This window comes from Stomoxys calcitrans, chromosome 3, assembly GCF_963082655.1.
Source record: "Stomoxys calcitrans chromosome 3, idStoCalc2.1, whole genome shotgun sequence".
Classification (NCBI taxonomy): Eukaryota; Metazoa; Arthropoda; class Insecta; order Diptera; family Muscidae; genus Stomoxys; species Stomoxys calcitrans.
In genome coordinates, this window is record NC_081554.1 from 95,686,732 (window position 1) to 95,705,538 (window position 18,807).

An 18,807-nucleotide genomic window follows, 5' to 3' on the forward strand; every position below is an offset into this window, starting at 1 on the left:
TCCATCTGTGAGTCCATGTTTTCTTGTAATCAAACTGCAAGTCGTATTTGTTGTCCGATTGTCACGACAAACGCTTTTGAAAAAAATCGGTTCAGATTTAGATATAGCTCCCATATATATCTCTCATCCGATATGGCTTTTTAAGGCTGTAGAAGCCACAATTTTCTTCCGATCTTCACAAATTTTTCATTGGGTATTTTATTTGAGGTCTATATATGTGTGCAAAATTTTATAAAAATCCGTTAAGATTTAGATATAGCTCCCATATATAACTTTCATCCGACGTGGACTTTTATGGCTGTAGAAGTCACAGTTTTTGTCCGATCTTTACAAAATTCGGCATGGGGTGTTTTATTTGAGGTCTTTATATGTGTGCAAAATTTCATAAAAATCGGTTTAGATTTAGATATAGCTCCCATATATATCTTTCATCCGATATGGCTTTTAATGGCTGTAGAAGACACAATTTTCGTCCGATCTTCACAAACTATGGCATTGGGTATTTTATTTAAGGTCTATGTCTGCAAAATTTCATAAAAATCGGTTCAGATTTAGATATAGCTCCCATATATATTTTTCATCCGATATGGCTTTTTAAGGCTGTAGAAGCCACAATTTTCGTCCGATCTTCACTAAGTTTGGCATTGGGTATTTTATTTAAGGTCTACATATGTGTAAAAATTTCATAAAAATCGGTCAGATTTAGATATAGCTCCCATATATATCTTTCATCTGATATGACTTTTTAAAGTCATAAAAATCGGATCAGATTTAGATATAGCTCCCATATATATCTTTCATCCGATTTGGCTTATTAAGGCTGTAGAAGCCACAATTTTGGTCCGATCTTTACAAAATTTTGCATGAGGTTTTTTTTTTTGACGTCTTCATATGTGTGTAAAATTTAATAAAAACCGATTTAGATTTAGATATAGCAACCATGTATATCGTTCATCCGATATGGCCTTTTAAGGCTGTAGAATCCACAATTTTCGCCCGATTTTATATGAGACGTTTAAATTGAAGTTCCAATACGTGCGCAAAATTTCATTTAAATCAGTCCTAATTTAGATATAGCTCCACTGTGTATATTTCATCTGATATGGGCTTTTATAGCAGTAAAAACCACAATTTTGGTCACATCTTAATGACACATACTGGTTCGTCAATCTCTATTTGACGCAATCTCTAATTGGCACAGGTTTCGATATAACTCCCATATAATCTTTTATCCGATATGACCTTTTAAAGATGTGGAAATCCAAATCTTTTGTCCTATGGTAAGAAAATCTTACAAGGTTCTAAATTGCTATTTCAATTGGTATTCAAATTAAAGTCTGACTAGATTTCGAGATAAGTTCTACACATATTGTAAAAAGTACTACATGCAATAGGTGATGTAGGGTATTATATAGTCGGCACCGCCCGACTTTTTCCTTTCCTTACTGGTTTTTTATCAAATTTAAAGTTTTAAAAATTGTATATCGGTGCAATTGCAACAACAACAAATCTAAAACAATGATATGACGTTGAAACTAAAGAAGCGGAGACATACAGACCGTCTCTGGTTGTATTAGACCCTAAGTACCCTAAGAGGTTTTTATCGAGAGATCGCAGGGAAACTTGGTCCGATTTTTACCGTATTTGGCATGGATGTTGAGGGCTATTGCATAAATAATCCTTGCACAAAATTTTAGCCAAATCGGGTGAAATACGGCTTTTAAGCTGAATTAGTAAAATCGGAAAATCGATTAATATGGGAGCTAATCAAGACATAGTCCATTTTCAAACTAAACTTAAACTATCTGTGCCAAATTTCTGCACAGTATCTGAATTTTTAAAAATTGTAGCCCAATTCCAACAGGTAGACGGACGAGTATCGCAAAGTTTTCCTAGAATTTTAAAACGACCACTACCTTATATACATTGTAAGTTCGGCGATGGATTTTTTCGGTGTATTGGAAACAGAATGACAAAATGAGTATATCCCCAACCTTCGTTAGTGCGCATAAAAATTAAATGAACAAGTAAAAGCGGCCGGGCCGAATCTTATATACCTTCCACTATGGATCCACTTTGTGAAGTTCTTTGAATGACTTTTTCAAATATATATGAGCTATATCAACTTATTAACCGATATGAACCGTACTTATCATAGCTGTTAGAAGTCATAGAAAAACAACACCTCCAAAATTTCTGGCAAATAGTATAATAATTTATATGGCAGCTATATTAGGTTATCGACCGATTTGCACATACAGTTGTTGGAAGTCATACCAAAACGACATATGTAAAACTTCAACCAAATCGTATAAGAATTGCGCTTTCTAGAAGCTCAAGAAGTCTAATCGGGTGATAGGTTTATATGGCAGTTATATCAGGTTATGAAACCATTTGAACCATATTTACAATGCACAAGGTTGGAAGTGGTACCAAAACAAAATTTCAGCCAATTCGGATAGGAATTGCGCCCTTTAGTAGCTCAAGAAGTTAAGACCCAAGATAGGTTTATTGGCTTATATGGCTAAATCCTGTGTTTTTTGCAAGTATTACCATACAAAAATAAATCCCCTTTTATCCAGGATTCAATTGTTTCCAAGAATTGTGTATGGATGTGTGTGATATCCACATTTATGTATGTAAATTATTCAATGTATTTAGGGGGATAGAAGTTTACTCTTTAGTAAAACTATAAAAATTATAATGTATTAAAATTCATTAGTTATAAAATGTATTTTAAAAATTAAATTAAATTAAAAAATTTCAACGGTGGTTTTCCCCTCCTAATACTGGCAACATTTGTGAGGTACTATGCCATGTAAAACTTCTCCAAAGAGGTGTCGCACTGCGGCACATCGTTCGGACTCGGCTATGAAAGGGAGGCCCCTTATCATTGAGCTTAAAACTTTAATCGGACTGCACTCATTGATATGTGAGAAGTTTTTTAAAAAATTTATTCCAAAAATTATTTCGTTAAAAAAGCATTCTATTAAATGAATTATATAATGCTACCTTCGAATATATAAAAAGAATTTATTCTTTTCCTAGGACATCTCCCGTGTTAAGAATAACGTATTTTGGAATCAGTAAGCTAAAAAGGCCGTCGATTATCTTCTCATATACCATTGATTACCTTTTCCCACTGGGTAGCTACTCCTTTTTTATATGGCTTTGAATTAGCACAAACAAATGTGTCTTTAGTGAAGAGCAACAATAATTTTTGTTTTAAGTAATCTACTTATTTTAATTCATGTATTGCAATTTTAAAAAATCCAGCCTGATCTCTCACCTTCGTACTAGAACTGACCTTAGTGCAATATATCACGTTTGTAGGTTCAGCCGTTTAGTCTGGGCGAATATCAGTCAGTAACATTACTCTTTTATATACAAAGAAAATTTTATTGATGTTCTCAATGGAACACTTCCTCTCGTACTCTCGCTATAAAAGATTATAATAGCATGGCCAGAACTGAATTCGAGAAGTTTACGAAATAAGGTGAAACCCTATTTAACAAAGCTTCTTGCAACTCACAGTAACGTTAATAAGATTACGACTGCTATAGTAAAATCATTCGAGATAGTTGTCTGCTTCAAGAAAGTAAAGCAGGCCGAGAAAATCCCACAACGAAGGGGTAAAACTGGACAAGCAGGAGAGCAAAATGCAAAAACTGGAAGCTTTTCTGCGAACAATTTGATAACCCTTGTCCGAACTAAAACTTTGGTAGACGACATTGGATTAAGAGCAAAGACATTTTGATACTTTTAATGAAGACAAAGACACACTTTCCAAAGAAGATAATGGTAGACACCGGAATTTAGGAACAATATGGTTGATCAAAGGCTCATCATTACGACCTCTAAATAACAAAGTTAGTTTTAAAGAGCTTCCAAATATTTAAATCACCAGAACCTGATGGAATATTTCCGATATCATTACAGAAGAAGAGGGAGCGTCACTTCTAGCCGTTATACAAAGCAAAGATGTGGAAAATATGTTATTTTTGGTCATCTGCATGTACTCCAAAACTGAACCAAATGTGATTTTAACATTTAACTGGATTTTAATGTCTTTTTTATTTGGTCAATGTTTTTGTAAAATATCTTTCCAAAATTGTACTCATATGGTGCATGATTAGCCATGGGTTCCTTCTTCATATTGTGTGTCAGAAACGCGTGTTATGATTACAATCATACACCATAAAATTTGTAGTACCCTTATTTGGCGAGAACCTTCGACACGGCACCAACAACTTAAAACAATTTCTTTATTAAATTTATAAATTTATGGGACATGGGTGCTTATGATAACTATTCGATAGTTATGCTCACTTGGTCACTCGTGAGCCGTATCAGAATTCTTGGCAAACGACTATTTGCAAATCAAATCGCCAAATCATCGGTGTTACGAACTTTATGGAACACTTCAACAGCATTTTTTGGCGACGAAAATCATTGACCACGCATTTTTATCTTAATGTGCGAGAATAAAAAGAAGTCATTGAATACCAAGTCTGGGCTGTACGGCGATTGACTCATCAGTTCGAACGTTTTGGCCAGGCAAAAAGGCGCTGGTTTGAGTCAATGGGGGAGAACTCTTGTTGCCATTAGTCGGTGTAGAATGATTCGTCTTCTCTTGTTCGTTTTCGAATTTCTCTCCCAAGACTTTAGGCAATCAAATTGCGATGTATCACCCAGAATTCACCATCCTATGTTGCTCAAGCGGAACAGTCGCCACTTAATCAGTTTTGGCAAGGAAACAGGCAGCCATATGCTTTGAAGTGCTTCTTCGACGAACTAACGACGATTCGCCGTCTCTGACAATCTTATAAACGCATTTGAAGCACCGTGAGCGTATTTTTTCAATATTTTTCGCACCATTCGGCCTTTTTTTGGGTGATTGTCAAATTATGCGGAGTCCAATGAGAACAAACCTTTTTCGTAAGGTGTTCATGCGAATGGTTTCAAGTCACTGTAAACAATACAAAAAATGTCCAACTTTTTAATTGACATGTAAGATTGCACCTGGCAGCACTTGGTGTTCCCTAGGAGAGACACTTATGTAGCAGTCCACGTATTAAGCTGGGGCAGTTTTCCTTATATCTTTGGAAAGGTATTAAAGAGAACTTTCACCAAAAATAAACAAGGTTAGGTTAGGTTGAAAAGATGGTGCGGATATTAATCCCCCCCATGGCACTATGGGCATACACCTAAGCCAGTATTCGGGTTTTTTGTGAGTACTAAATACCAAAAAGTAACCTCGATAAAGAACATTTAAGTCAAGAATTGTTTAGCATACCAGGTAGATTTATGTCTGATAATGTGTCCCCACCTAAGTGTCAATGGCAATGTAAGGGCAATGACATAGGAAATGCTCCAACGTATCCTCAAATTCTCCATTTTCCCTACAAATGCTATCACTTGCCGCACCGATTTTGCACAAGTGGCTCGTAGTCCTATGTGTCCTGTTATGATACCGAAAGCTTTACTGACCATCTGTTTGCTTCCTTTCAGTAATAGCTTCGTCTTATCATAATCCGGATCTCCTCATAGGATTTTCGTCGTCCTGCTGACCGTTTCGTCGTTCCACAGTGTTTCGCAGCCAACGCTCTCAACTCAGACTGCGTTGACCCGAAAGGCTTCGGTTTAACCAAATTTATTGACGGAAGTCCTCTGGCCTTCACTGCGAAATCGTCTGCTTTTTCATTTTCCCTTACTCCGCAATGGCTCGGCATCCAAATTATGCAGATAGTGCTATCCTTAGAGAAGGCGTTAATCTCCTTCTTGCACTTCAAGACTGTTCATGAGCCAGTTTACTATCCGTAGCCGTTAACGGTTAAGCGTTAACCCCACACCACCTCATGCATTCTCCGGTCTCCGCCAGCAGGACCGTATTATGGTCAGGAAGTCAAAAACAGATCTCAGTCCCTGAGTTCTCAATCTGAATTTGAATGTCTATGGGTCGGACATCTAGAATAGTCTCCAGTGCCTTTGTGGGCGTGAATCTCATCGCTCTGCCAATGAATTTTTCCATTTTTTCTGCATCGCAGTCCACCAAACTACTGAAGCGTAAGTAGGTATTGGTCTAATCACGCTAATGTAGAGCCAGTGGACTATCTTCGGATTCAGTCCCAATTTCTAGCCTACGGCCCATCTACATAGTATTCTACATCTGTGAGCCTTCTCAGTACGCTCCTGAATGTGATCCAAGATCACTCCTAAGAATTTGACCTTGTCAGATATTGAACTCGTTCTTTCGAGGAAACGTGATGCGTTAAATCTGTTCACCATCACCGTCCTCCTGAACACACACATTTCAGTCTTCCTTAGCTTACCATTGAGTCCCCTAGGTCTAGTCAAGTCGAATGCCATCTGCAAAGCCCCTCCGTCCCTTAGAAGTAGTATAAGACCGTATTTCATAGAGGTATGCATGACATAAATAAAATGAGAAATAAAGAATTCGGCTGAGCCTGGCCGTGGTTTGAACACACTGTGGGATAGAACCGAAAAAAAAAACTAGTGAACATGTGCCGTGTGAGAAAGGATAGGGATGTCTCTTTCAATGAATTTGGAATGGTTAGAGCTGAGGTGTTAGCGGGACCGTGTGAATAATTCAAGGCCCTAGATTGTCCGGGCGCCTTTTGACAGGTCCCTTAAGTGGTCACCTTGGTATTTCGAAAATTTGTCGGTGCTACCAAATCTTTGTTTGTGGTCCGATTTCCAAATTTCAAAGAGATATCTGTACCCGTTCTCACTTGGCATATATTTAACTAGTTTTTTTGTTCTTTCCCACTGTGCGATGTTCGGGCAACAATGAACGGTTGCGTCGTCTTAGCGTTCGAATCCATCAACCCAACTTCCAAATGATCCATTTGTATACACTGGAAACAATTGTAGATATGTGGAAAAAAAATCCGCACTACAATAAAACACAAATGAGTTGGAAAAGTGACACACCCAGTAGGACAAAGTATCGAGCTTGAAGCCCTCATACCTAAAAATTTCGAAATTACTAATGGAGGCCACCGTAGCGCAGAGGTTAGCATGTCCGCCTATGAAGCTAAACGCCTGAGTTTGAACCCTGGCAAGACCATTACAAAACATTTTCAGCGGTGGTTTCCCCTTCTAATGTTGACAACATTTGTGAGGTACTATGCCATGTAAAACTTCACTCCAAAGAAGTTTAGCACTGCGGCACGCCGGTCGGACTCGGCTATAAAAAGGAGGTCCCTTATCATTGAGCTTAATCTTGAATCGGACTGCACTCATTGATATGTGAGAAGTTTGCCCCAGTTCTTTGGTGGAATGTTCATGGAAAAAATTTTCATTTGCAATGTTGCCAATGTAAACGTAGCATAAGATTGACCTCAAACGTCAGTCATTATGAAGTCTCCTTTTAATATTATTTACTCTCGAGCTCTGTTAACTTAAATTATGGAGACACCATGCGTTACCAGCATTAACTGCAAATGTTCGTATATCTCTATTGGCGCATTGTTAACGATGTGTGAACCTTAACTATGTTTAGTATCGCTAAAATTGTAAGCCTCAGCTTGAAAACTACTTTAAACATTTAATGAAGAACAACAAAAATAAGTTCTAAGTAATGGTCTTCGCCTTAGGAAAATATCCCATTCTGTCAACATTACTATCAGACCAACATTATCAAAGTTGTCTACTTTACGCCATTGCTGCTCTTGGCGTTTTCTAAGGTATAATTTAAAAAATTTGCTATCGATATTTGCATTATCACTGAAGGCGATGTTACAAATTAATCGCTGTTAGTTATAATTTATTGGTTCTCTCGGCTGGCTCTGATCCTTTTTGTAGATGCGACGAAGGTTTGTCTATAGGCTTATGTGTAAAAGTAACAACAAATCTTCTCAATCCAATACATTCACATTTATAGCAGTGATGCGTCTGCGGGCTAATGTTCTTGTGTACGTACACAATAAAGTGCAATGGTGTGTGTTGGGAGATTCTATTTTACTCGTTATAAAGTAGCAGCCAAAAAATACATTACGTCATGAGGAACGCAGTTTAAACGTAGCTTACAATGATTGCTTATTTTAAATTTTGCACAAAAGTAATTTTTTTCCAGCCGATATAGATTGGAAAGCTAAATCGAGTGGATGCTCCATTTTTTGCATTTCTTTCGAATATTAACAAGTTAAAGCGTGCTAAGTTCGGCCGGGCCAAATCTTATATACCCTCCACTATAGATCGCATTTGTCGAGTTCTTTCCGCGATATCTCTTTTTAGGCAAACAAATGATAAAAGAAAAGAATTGCTACAATATTAGTGCTATATCAAGTGATGGTCCGATTCGGACCATAATTGATTTGAATATTGGAGACCATAGTAGAAGTCATTGTATACATTCGAGTAGGAATTGCGCCCTTAAGGTGCTCAAGAAGTAAAATAGAGAAATCGGTTTATATGGGAGCTGTATCGGGTCATGAGAAAAACAGTTGTACAAAATTTCAGCCAAATCGGATAACAATTACGCCCCCTGGAGGCTCAAGAAATCAAGATCCCAGATTGGTTTATATGGCAGCTATATCAGGTTAAAAGATCGATTTGAACCATATTTGGCACAGTTATTAAAAGTCATAACAAAACACGTCATTTGAAATTTCAGCTCAAGAAGTCAAGATCCAAGATCGGTTTATATGGCAGCTATATCAAAACATGGACCGATTTGGTACATTTACAACCCCAACCGACCTACACTAATAAAAAGTATTTGTGCAAAATTTCAAGCGGCTAGCTTTACTCCTTCGAAAGTTAGCGTGCTTTCGACAGACCGGCGGACGGCCGGACGGACATGGCTAGATCGACTTAAAATGACGATCAAGAATATATATACTTTATGGGGTCTTAGACGAATATTTCGAGGAGTTACAAATAGAATGACGAAATTAGTGTACCCTCATTCTATGGTGGAGGATATAAAAGTCAAAAATAGTACAAAATCAATTCCTTTTTTTAGCCCTTGCAAAAAATAGTAAACAAAATTGACACATGCACTCAGTTTTGCACTTTAAGAAATATTTAAATATTTGTCAAACCAAATATTCTCACAAAATAACTCTGAAATAGATTAACGATATGTTAACAAAAGTTAATTTATCTTTAAAAAAATACTTGTTCATAACTAAAGTACCAAAAAAAAAAAACAAGTAAAAGCGTGCTAAGTTCGGCCGGGCCGAATCTTATATACCACCATATCATACTCCACCATGGATCGCATTTGTCGAGTTCTTTTCCCGGCATCTCTTCTTAGGTAAAAAAAAGGATATATGAAAAGATTTGCTCTGCTATTAGAGCGATATTAAGATATGGTCCGGTTTGGACCACAATTAAATTATATTTATGTTGGAGACCTGTGTAAAATGTCAGCCAATTCGAATAAGAATTGCGCTTTTTGTGGGCTCAAGAAGTAAAAAAGAGAGATCGATTTATATGGGAGCTGTATCGGGCTATAGACCGATTCAGACCATAAAAAACACGTATGTTAATAGTCATGAAAGAATCCGTCGTACAAAATTTCTGGCAAATAGGATAATAATTGCGACCTCTAGAGGCTCAAGAAGTCAAGATCCCAGATCGGTTTATATGGCAGCTAAATCAGGTTATGAACTGACTTGTACTTTATTTGACATAGTTGTTGAAAGTAACAATAAAAAAGTCTTGCGAAATTTCAGCCAAATCGGATAGGATTTGGCTGAAATTTCAAAAAGTCAAGTCCCCACATCTGTTTATATGACAGCTATATCAGGTTATGAACCGATTTGAATTATTTGGCACAGTTGTTGGATATCATAACAAAATACTACGTGCCAAAATTCATACAAATTGGAAAAGAATTGCGCCCTCTAGAGGCTCAAGAAGTCAAGACCCAAGATCGGTTTATATGACAGCTATATAAGGTTATGGATCGATTTGAACCATACTTGGCACAGTTGTTGGATATCATAACAAAACACGTCGTGCAAAATTTCATTCCAATCGGATAAGAATTGCGCACTCTAGAGGTACAAGAAGTCAAGACCCCAGATCGGTTTATATGGCAGCTATATCAGGTTATGAACCGATTTGAACCATACTTGGCACAATTGTTGGATATCATAACAAAACACGTCGTGCAATTTTCATTCCAATCGGATAAGAATTACGCACTCTAGAGGCTCAAGAAGTCAAGACCAAAGATCGGTTTATATGACAGCTATATCAGGTTATAAACCGATTTTAATCATACTTGACGCAGTTGTTGGATATCATAGCAAAACACGTCGTGCAAAATTTCATCCCAATCGGATAAGAATTGCGCACTCTAGAGGCTCAAGAAGTCAAGACCCAAGATCAGTTTATATGGCAGCTATATCAAAACATGGACCGATATGGCCCATTTACAATACCAACCGACCTACACTAATAAGAAGTATTTGTGCAAAATTTCAAGCGACTAGCTTTACTCCTTCGGAAGTTAGCGTGCTTTCGACAGACAGACGGACGGACAGACATGGCTAGATCGACATAAAATTTCACGACGATCAAGAATATATGTACTTTATAGGGTCTCAGACGAATATTTTGAGTAGTTACAATCAGAATGACGAAATTAATATACCCCCATCTTATGGTGGAGGGTATAAAAAAACAAATTTTCTAAAATTTCTAAACGTGCAATACTAAACGTGCAATACTGAGTACATACGCCAATTTTGTTTACTATTTTTTGTGAGGACTTTTCTCCATTCTTAAAAAAGCATTGTACTAAAAAAAAAAATTGATTTTTTTTCAATTTTTAATATTCGAATGAAATGCAAAAAGGGGAAACATCAACTCGGGAGTTTATTAAATGTCTGCGGCCCGCCTAGGTGAACATAAGAACGATTAGGATAATAGGGGTCTCAAATGTATATTGCAGTGGAGTACGAATCTGGCACCTAACACGACATGGGGCCAAGTTTCGGTGGAGCAGCCTCACCTCCAAAACCCTACAAGAGGGTAGGATATGGTAATAGAGTATGAATCTGCCATTTAAAATTGGGATGAATGCCGGAGGGGAGCTGTCCAGCTCCTTTAACCTCCGAGCACCCATGACTCATGTGGTGCATGCTTGGATGTACAGTACGAACGTGAAATTAAAATTTTTGGTCAGGGGTTGTGGGGGGAAGGTGGGGCCTATCTCCAAAACCCCGTTTGGGCTTGCAGACAAATAAGACGATTATGCCAGATACATAGGCATTTTTGCTTCCCGTTTAACCCACTAGTAGTGCCCTTTTAATCGGACGTTTTTATTTCTTACATTTTGATAAACATACAATCGGATATTGTCCGGCTGCAGACCATAGGGTAATCTATTCCTATTATTAATAGAACAGTTGGGCAGAAAAATGTGTTTTTTGCTTTGTAATAGCATTTGACCGGTTTCCTACCGGTCAATTCGTTTGGAACCACCCAAACTCGTCGGTAGGATTTGTTAAAAAGATCTTCCTGTCTTCTGGGTTGAAACTATGCTCTTAAGAGTATTTTCACTCCATATGATTTTACCAAATGAAGACATCCAACTATTCAAAGAAACACACTTGCCCAACTGCTACTCTAAGTAATCGTTGATTACGATAAGAGAAAGTTTTCAATGTAAGCATATTTGTAGCCTACACTGTTTTCGGCGTGCCTCCCGTTCTTTCACATGTTTTGCGTCAAATTTAGTTGGTCTTGAAATAATTCATACAATCGGATATTGTCCTGCTGCAGACCATAGGGTAATCTGTTTCTATTATAAATAAAACACAAAAAAAGTTTTTTAAAGTTAGGCAGATGAACAGTGTAAATTATTTCAAAACCAACTAAATTTAGCGCAAAACATTTTGATAAACAGTAAAAATAGAAGTTGGAACAAATCACAATTTATATTTCCCCTATAATATTGATGCACTTTGAAGTTCTTGTTGTGAGCATTCCAAAACTATGTGGCCTAATCTAGACTTGAAGAGGTCTACTGCTTTGCAGTAATTGGCTAGAACAGACGTCTCAGTCATTGTGTCCGTCATGACAGGTCACTGTAAAATCGGAAAACATGCTGACAGACTGAAGGTTGCCAACAACGATTTTTGCAGAAGCTGTGAGGACATCGAAGAAGAAGAGACTATAAAACGCCTTCTGTGTAAGTGGCCCGCACTAGCAGTCAGAGGGAGTTCCACTTTAGGTTCTCATTTCTTTGAGAACCTGTCTGATTTAGCGGATGTAAACATTTGCAAGTTATTGGGCTTTTTAAAGCGATCTGAATGGTTAAACGGTAGAATCCAGAAGGCATTTTTCTTCTTCTGTTCCTGTGGTATGGACAATGGACGAAAACGTCTAAGTGAGTCTGATGGCAGACTGTCACTTAAACCTAACCTAACTTGACTGGACCCATATTTTTATATCCTCCACGATTGAATGGGGGTATACTAATTTTGTCATTCTGTTTGTAACTCCTCGAAATATTCGTCTAAGGCCCCATATATTCTTGTCCGTCCATCTGTCTGTCGAAAGCACGCTAACTTTCGAAGAAGTAAAGGTAGCCGCTCGAAATTTTGCACAAATATTTCTTTTTGTGTAGGTCGGTTGGCATTGTAAATGGGCCACATCGGTACATAACCTGATATAGCTGCCATATAAACCGATCTTGAATCTTGACTTCTTGAGCCACTTGAGGGTGCAATTCCTATCCGAATTTGCTAAAATTTTGCATGACGTGTTTCGATATGACTTTAAACAACTGTGCCAAATATGGTTCAAATCGGTCCATAACCTGATATAGCCGTCATATACACCGAACTGGGATCTTGACTTCTTGAGCCTCTAAAGGGCGCAGTTATTATTCGATTTGGCTGAAATTTGTACAACGACTTCTCCCATGACATTCAACATATGTGTCAAATATGGTCTGAATCTGTCTATAGCCTGATACAGCTCCCATATAAACCGATCTGCATATTTTACTTCTTGACTTCTACTATGGCCTCCAAAATTCAGTACAATTATGGTCCGAATCGGACCCAAAAAGAGAAACCGGAAAAATAACTCGACAAATACGATCCATGGTGGAGGGTATATGAGATGCGGTCCCTGGCGTTTTGAAGAAGATTCACTTACAGTAGGAGCAATCCGTGCATTTTGTCCTTTATAAAGGACGTTCTCTAAAAATTAAGTTTCTCTTTTTCTCAGTTCCCGCTCTTTTATTTTGAGCTTTAAAATCCTTTCGTGATTTTTCAAAAATATTCCAGCTTAATGCTTTCTATTCAAAGAATAGCATAGCAAAGAACTTATAAAAGTTTAGCAAATGTGTGCTGTTGTTAAAACACTTTGACTGGCATGATAAGCCAGGATTCTTCATAAACACCTTTGTCAAATTGATAAGGGTTCTCTATATACCCAACGATTATTAAATACGGTGTAGAGCACGATTTTGTTCTGAAACAGGGCTAAATTAGACCCTAGCTCATCCAAGCGCTGTAAGAGATCAGAAAAATTTATTTTCCACAATTCCGACACAAACTAATCATCAATGCTTAGAACAACAAGACACTTCCACATTGCCAAACTCAACATTGTATACACCTCTATTTGGCTATAAGATGGCAACAAACATTAAATTACCATTTTGGCCGATCTTTAATACTTTTTGGCTAATAAAGTTCATATGTGGATGACTTGGGGAAGTTAGAAACCAAGCAACGGTTCTGATTGGTTTTGACTTGGCAAAATCCAAGTTTACCTTGATCTTCATTCATTTCAAATGTGAACACAAACCTCTCTTTGGTGTCACTTGGATAGCTACCATCACACAAAAATTAGGACCTAAATTAGACCGATTAAACATGGTATTGACTTATAAAAAACTTTTCAAACAAGGTGTTGATTGCTTTAATTTGTTTGTATCATGCCAAGTGATTGGTAAAGGAGGCATAGGTTGAACATATTTTTAATTGTACGAATTAAATTGTTATTTAATAATTCATATTGTGAGTATCTATTTCTGCGTTCTGTTGTGTCCTCTTTCACACATATCTGTCTGTCGAAGGTGTAGCATACAACGGTCAATTTCAATTTCTTGAAAAGCCAGTACATGTTGATCAAGTCAATGAGCAGACAAGTTGGCATTGGCACGCTTATTCGGCTCGGCCTTATTGCTCGTCGGTGGGTATGGGATCTTGCCATTGTCAAGCTCGAAAACGCTACCATAAAACTTTAAAAATAATTGTCTATAAAGCGTGCAAGTTAAGCTAAGATGGGGACGAAATAGCAACGCAAGAAGTAGAAAAGAGAAAGAAGAAAGTCGATTTCGCAGAGCCTATTGTATTCAGGTTATAGTTGTAACAACCTGAAAAGTCTATGCCCACCCATCCATGTTACCTGGTATCCACCAATATATCCCTGGTAACCCATAACCAAAACCTCCCCTCTACGCTACTGCGGTGCCTTCAGGAATCAAACATAAAGAAATTGCTTAGCACATATCTATCGATTTCATGATTTTATTCGACATTGTAACCGATATTAATTCAAAAACAAACATATTCATTTTAAATTCACAAACATTTTTTTTTTAAACCCTTATATATATATATATACAAAAGATAATAATAAAAAAACCAAAAAAAAGATAAAAAAACAAACAAACAAATCAAAATAACTTGCTTAACTGCTGTTGTTAACTATATGGCTAAAATTTAAAACGAAATGATTAACAGTGACAGAGGTTTGTTCGTAGGTGTCTGTTACGATCGACTGAAATGTTAAACAAAAATGTTAATGCGCATATGTTCAATATGCATAAGAAAGCAAAAGCAAATAAAAAAAAACGCAAAGCAAAATGATCGAAGTTCAATGACCTGTTTCCGGACGGACAGGTGAAATTGCAAATGTATTAGTGTTATTCTCTGTTTGGTCTTATTTGCTGCTTAAAATTGTGTCATAATTTCAAAACATAAAACCCAATGCAATAATTACAACAACAAATGAAAAATGGTCACATCAACTGGTTTACCATAGGGAAAACAACAAAAACAACATTCACGTTTGTACGGCTATGCATTTATGTACTGAGAGTAAGGGACCACCATTCAAAAACAAGTGAGCATATTAAACTGCAGCCAAGAGCTTGCTATATGTTTCAATGCCTCTAAAGCTGTAAGGAGAAAATAACAAGGCATACACAAAAGGAAAAAAACCCTTGAACGCCTACGTGAATGTTATTTTCGAGTCCTTTTACCAGGATTTATAAAATGTTCTAATTATTTTGATCTATTTGAAATTTATTGCAGCTGAATTTGTGACCAAAGAAATATATTTTGAATTTATTGAAAATAAAAGAGAATCTTCATTGAAACCACCACTGCTCTTCAATATTCTAACGGTCTGCTCAAATGATTGGCACAACTAGTCCATGCAGCCACAGCATTAATGACAGCAAGTGGTGTTTTCAAATAAAGCAACAACAACAACAAAACAAAGGAGTAAAGAAACCACTTACTTGTCGTTTAGATCCCACGATGAAAGGCCTTTCAGCAGGGGTATGCGGGGCAGGGCTATTTGCACTTCCCAACACTGGTGGATGTTCTTATAACTTACTAGATTTGTTGGTTGTTTTATTTATTGTCTCTTTTATGTGACTTGTTGTTGTAGTCTTTGGGTGTAATGTTTTAATATGATTTTCTTTTTCTTTATTAGTGTTTCACTTTTTCTAAATTTTTTAAATATATCCTTTTTTTCTTCGACCACTTGCGTAATTTTTACCCGTTAAAATTTTGGAAACTAAATAAATTTTAGAGACACTATAAAGTTGTTAAAAATGTTACTTTTTCTCCAAAGAACCGATTTAAAAAAAATGAATATAAATGGAAGCGGTTCAAAATCAAACAACACATACGAACAAATAACATGAGATTTTCATGCATGCAAAGCAGACTTCTGCTTGGAAAAAAAAAATCAATTTCTTTCTTTTTCAGGTTCTTACAGTTTTCAGGCTATCAAAGCAACGATCTTTTTTTTCTAATTCGCACTATAAAATAGGTCACTTTTAAGGCTGCGAATATGAGCAGGAACACACTATTTTTTTTTGTTTGGGGTTATATAGCACACAAAGGCGGTCAGGGCTTCGCCGCAGTCCCCGAATACTTCCTCTCCACTCCCCTGACCACGGACACAACGCGGGGAGTAGGAACGAGTTAATTTCACGACGCTGAGTAACAGACTGATGGGTTCCGTGTAATTGGGATGCAATGGTACTCCAAGTCAAGCCAGGGACTTCGTTCGCCTCAAAAGAGAAACCAAATCGACCAAAGAGAGTTAGAAACCTGAGGGAAACACACGACCTCTTATTAGAATTGGAGCAAAGCAAAAAAAAAACAAAACTTTATTTACCTTTGTAGGTTTTTAATCGGGAAATGGCTAATGCGGGTTTCATATGCGGCAAATCAATAATTTAAATGACCGGAAATAAATTATGATTCAATGGTAGTTTGGCTCAAAAATTTATCCAAACACCCTTATTGGAAAATTTAACATAAGTTAGAATAAAATTCCAACCTTAAAACAGAAAAAAAAGAAAATTCGAAATAAATGAAAGCAAATCACTTTATGCCGACCTACCGACACCCGAAAAATAAGAAAAACTCACAATGGATAATTAAAGAAGTTCCGAAAACTGAGCGGTTTTCATAAAAAAAAACGGATGACGTTTCAATAAAAAAATTCACAGCGGTTTTATTAAAAATTGACTCAACAAACAACGATCGTAGCTTTATGTACACTTGTTCACTCTGGGAAAGCTTGCCAAAAATGAGGAAGATGGCTTCTCGGCCAGGCCCTTTTCTACTCTCGCCAAAGCATCAGAATTTCCCAAGCTCTTAGCAAAGTTTACAACAAAAAAGAAATGGCCCGACATATACCAATGCAAAACAAACTCAATATGTCGCGGAGAAAAGGAGATAACATCATTGCCTAGGGCATAAAGACTCAATGGCATAGCATAGATATAACAGCGATTAAATGTAATGTGCGAAATCACAGGTATAATCTAGGGAGCTATTTGCCAAACCAAGCCACCAACACCATAACACAATCAGTCTGGCCACAAACCGGAAAAGGAACAAAAAAGAAAAGAAAGATTTAAACCAACACAGCCACAAGCGCCACTACATTTACCCCCCCGCCAAAATCAGGTTTCGGGGAGGAAAAAAAACTCGAAAGCTGATCACGCTTGTGGATGTTCATTGCCTTATATCCTTCGCATGATAATTACCAAGGGATCGTCCTTGTAGATCCTCAAGTTCGTAATAGTAATTGCCCAGTTTCCTACGTATCCGGGCTTTAACAAAAGTTGGAGCCAACTTGGCATTGTAACCCTGCTCAAAGTTGCTTTGGCGAAAATTTCTCCGGAAAACCTCTTGACCAACTTCGTAGGAAACCTGTCTGGACCGAAGGTTATATGCCCTTTCATTGCGCTCAAACTGCTTCCTCATGAAATCCGAAGCCTTAGCACGAATAATATCAAATGAGTCCGAACGATTGAAATTGACAGCCCTATCATCTAACATGCCCAAGTTTCTTAATAATTTATAAGAAGCACCATTGGTCACCATATGCTGACCGAATGCCATGAAATAAGGGGAAGTACCAACGGAGGAGTGAACTGTAGACCTAAGTGCACATGCAATTCGACTCAGATTCTCATCCCAATCCTTCTGGTTAGGATTTACATACGCCTTTATCGCAGAAATAACTGATCTGTTCACTCTCTCAGACGCATTTGCCTGGGGAGAGTGAACCGCAGTATAAACATGAGAAATGCCATAATGTTGCAGAAGTTTATTGAAATTATTCGCCTTAAATTGGGTTCCGTTGTCGGAAACAACAACCTCGGGGACGCCAAAAGTGTGAAAAAGATACTCCTCCAGGAACTTGACAACTATATCGGCCGTAAACTTCTTAACAGGATGGATAAAACAAAATTTCGAAAAATGGTCCAATGCCACAAAAATTCCTACGTTACCGGTTCTGGACCTAGGATACGGTCCTAAAAAGTCCACATACAGCCTCTGGAAGAACCTATGAGTCTCCCCTGCCTTACCCATCGGTGTTTTCATAATGTAATTCGGGTGTTTAGTGGATTTGCAGATCTCACAACTGTTAATGTAATTTCGGACATCATCGACCAAATTTGGCCAGTAGTAATATCTTCGGATTCTCTCCAGTGCCTTATTAATTCCGCAATGAGATGAGAAGGGGTCATCGTGGTGCTTTCGCAGGACCTCAGGAACTAAACCCGATGGAATCCAAAGTTTCCATGCCAAGTCGTCAGTTGTTTGTTCTCCGCGTGCGTGCTCTGTCCTTCTATACAAAAACCCATCGATTATTTTTAAGTCAGGTGTATGATCGATATTAGCTTGAACCCTTCTTAACAAGTCTTTGTAGTCTTCGGAGTTAAAGTGGGTAGAATTCAAATCTACAAAAACCCCACTGTCCTTACCTATCTCGGACAAACACAAGACCTCGGACAAGTCATCAGAGTTGACACGGGAAAGCGTATCAGGAACTATATTTTGCGTACCCTTTCGATGCTCAATCTTAAACCGATAGCCTTGTAGTTTCAAAGCCGATCTGGCCAGCCTTGTGCTTAGGTCTGTTTGGGACATGAGCCATTTTAATGATGCGTGATCAGTTATCACAGTGAACTCATGCCCCTCGACATAAGCCCTGAATTTCTTTATACTCAGCATTGCTGCCAAGCATTCTTGTTCGGTGACACTGTAG

General features: G+C 37.5%; 1 protein-coding gene across 4 annotated transcripts in view; it reads right to left on the reverse strand.

The window, feature by feature from the left end:
• The window catches only part of LOC106084863 (metallophosphoesterase 1 homolog), a 162,895-nt gene extending 144,917 nt beyond the window's left edge, over window positions 1–17,978 (reverse strand). For 2 of the 4 annotated variants that reach the window (XM_059365027.1, XM_059365026.1), the window contains exon 1: window positions 16,010–17,978. The gene's annotated coding sequence lies outside the window, so the exon portion shown is untranslated. The other 2 variants (XM_059365025.1, XM_059365028.1) reach the window with 2 other exon arrangements.
• Between the last annotated feature and the right edge of the window lie 829 nt (window positions 17,979–18,807).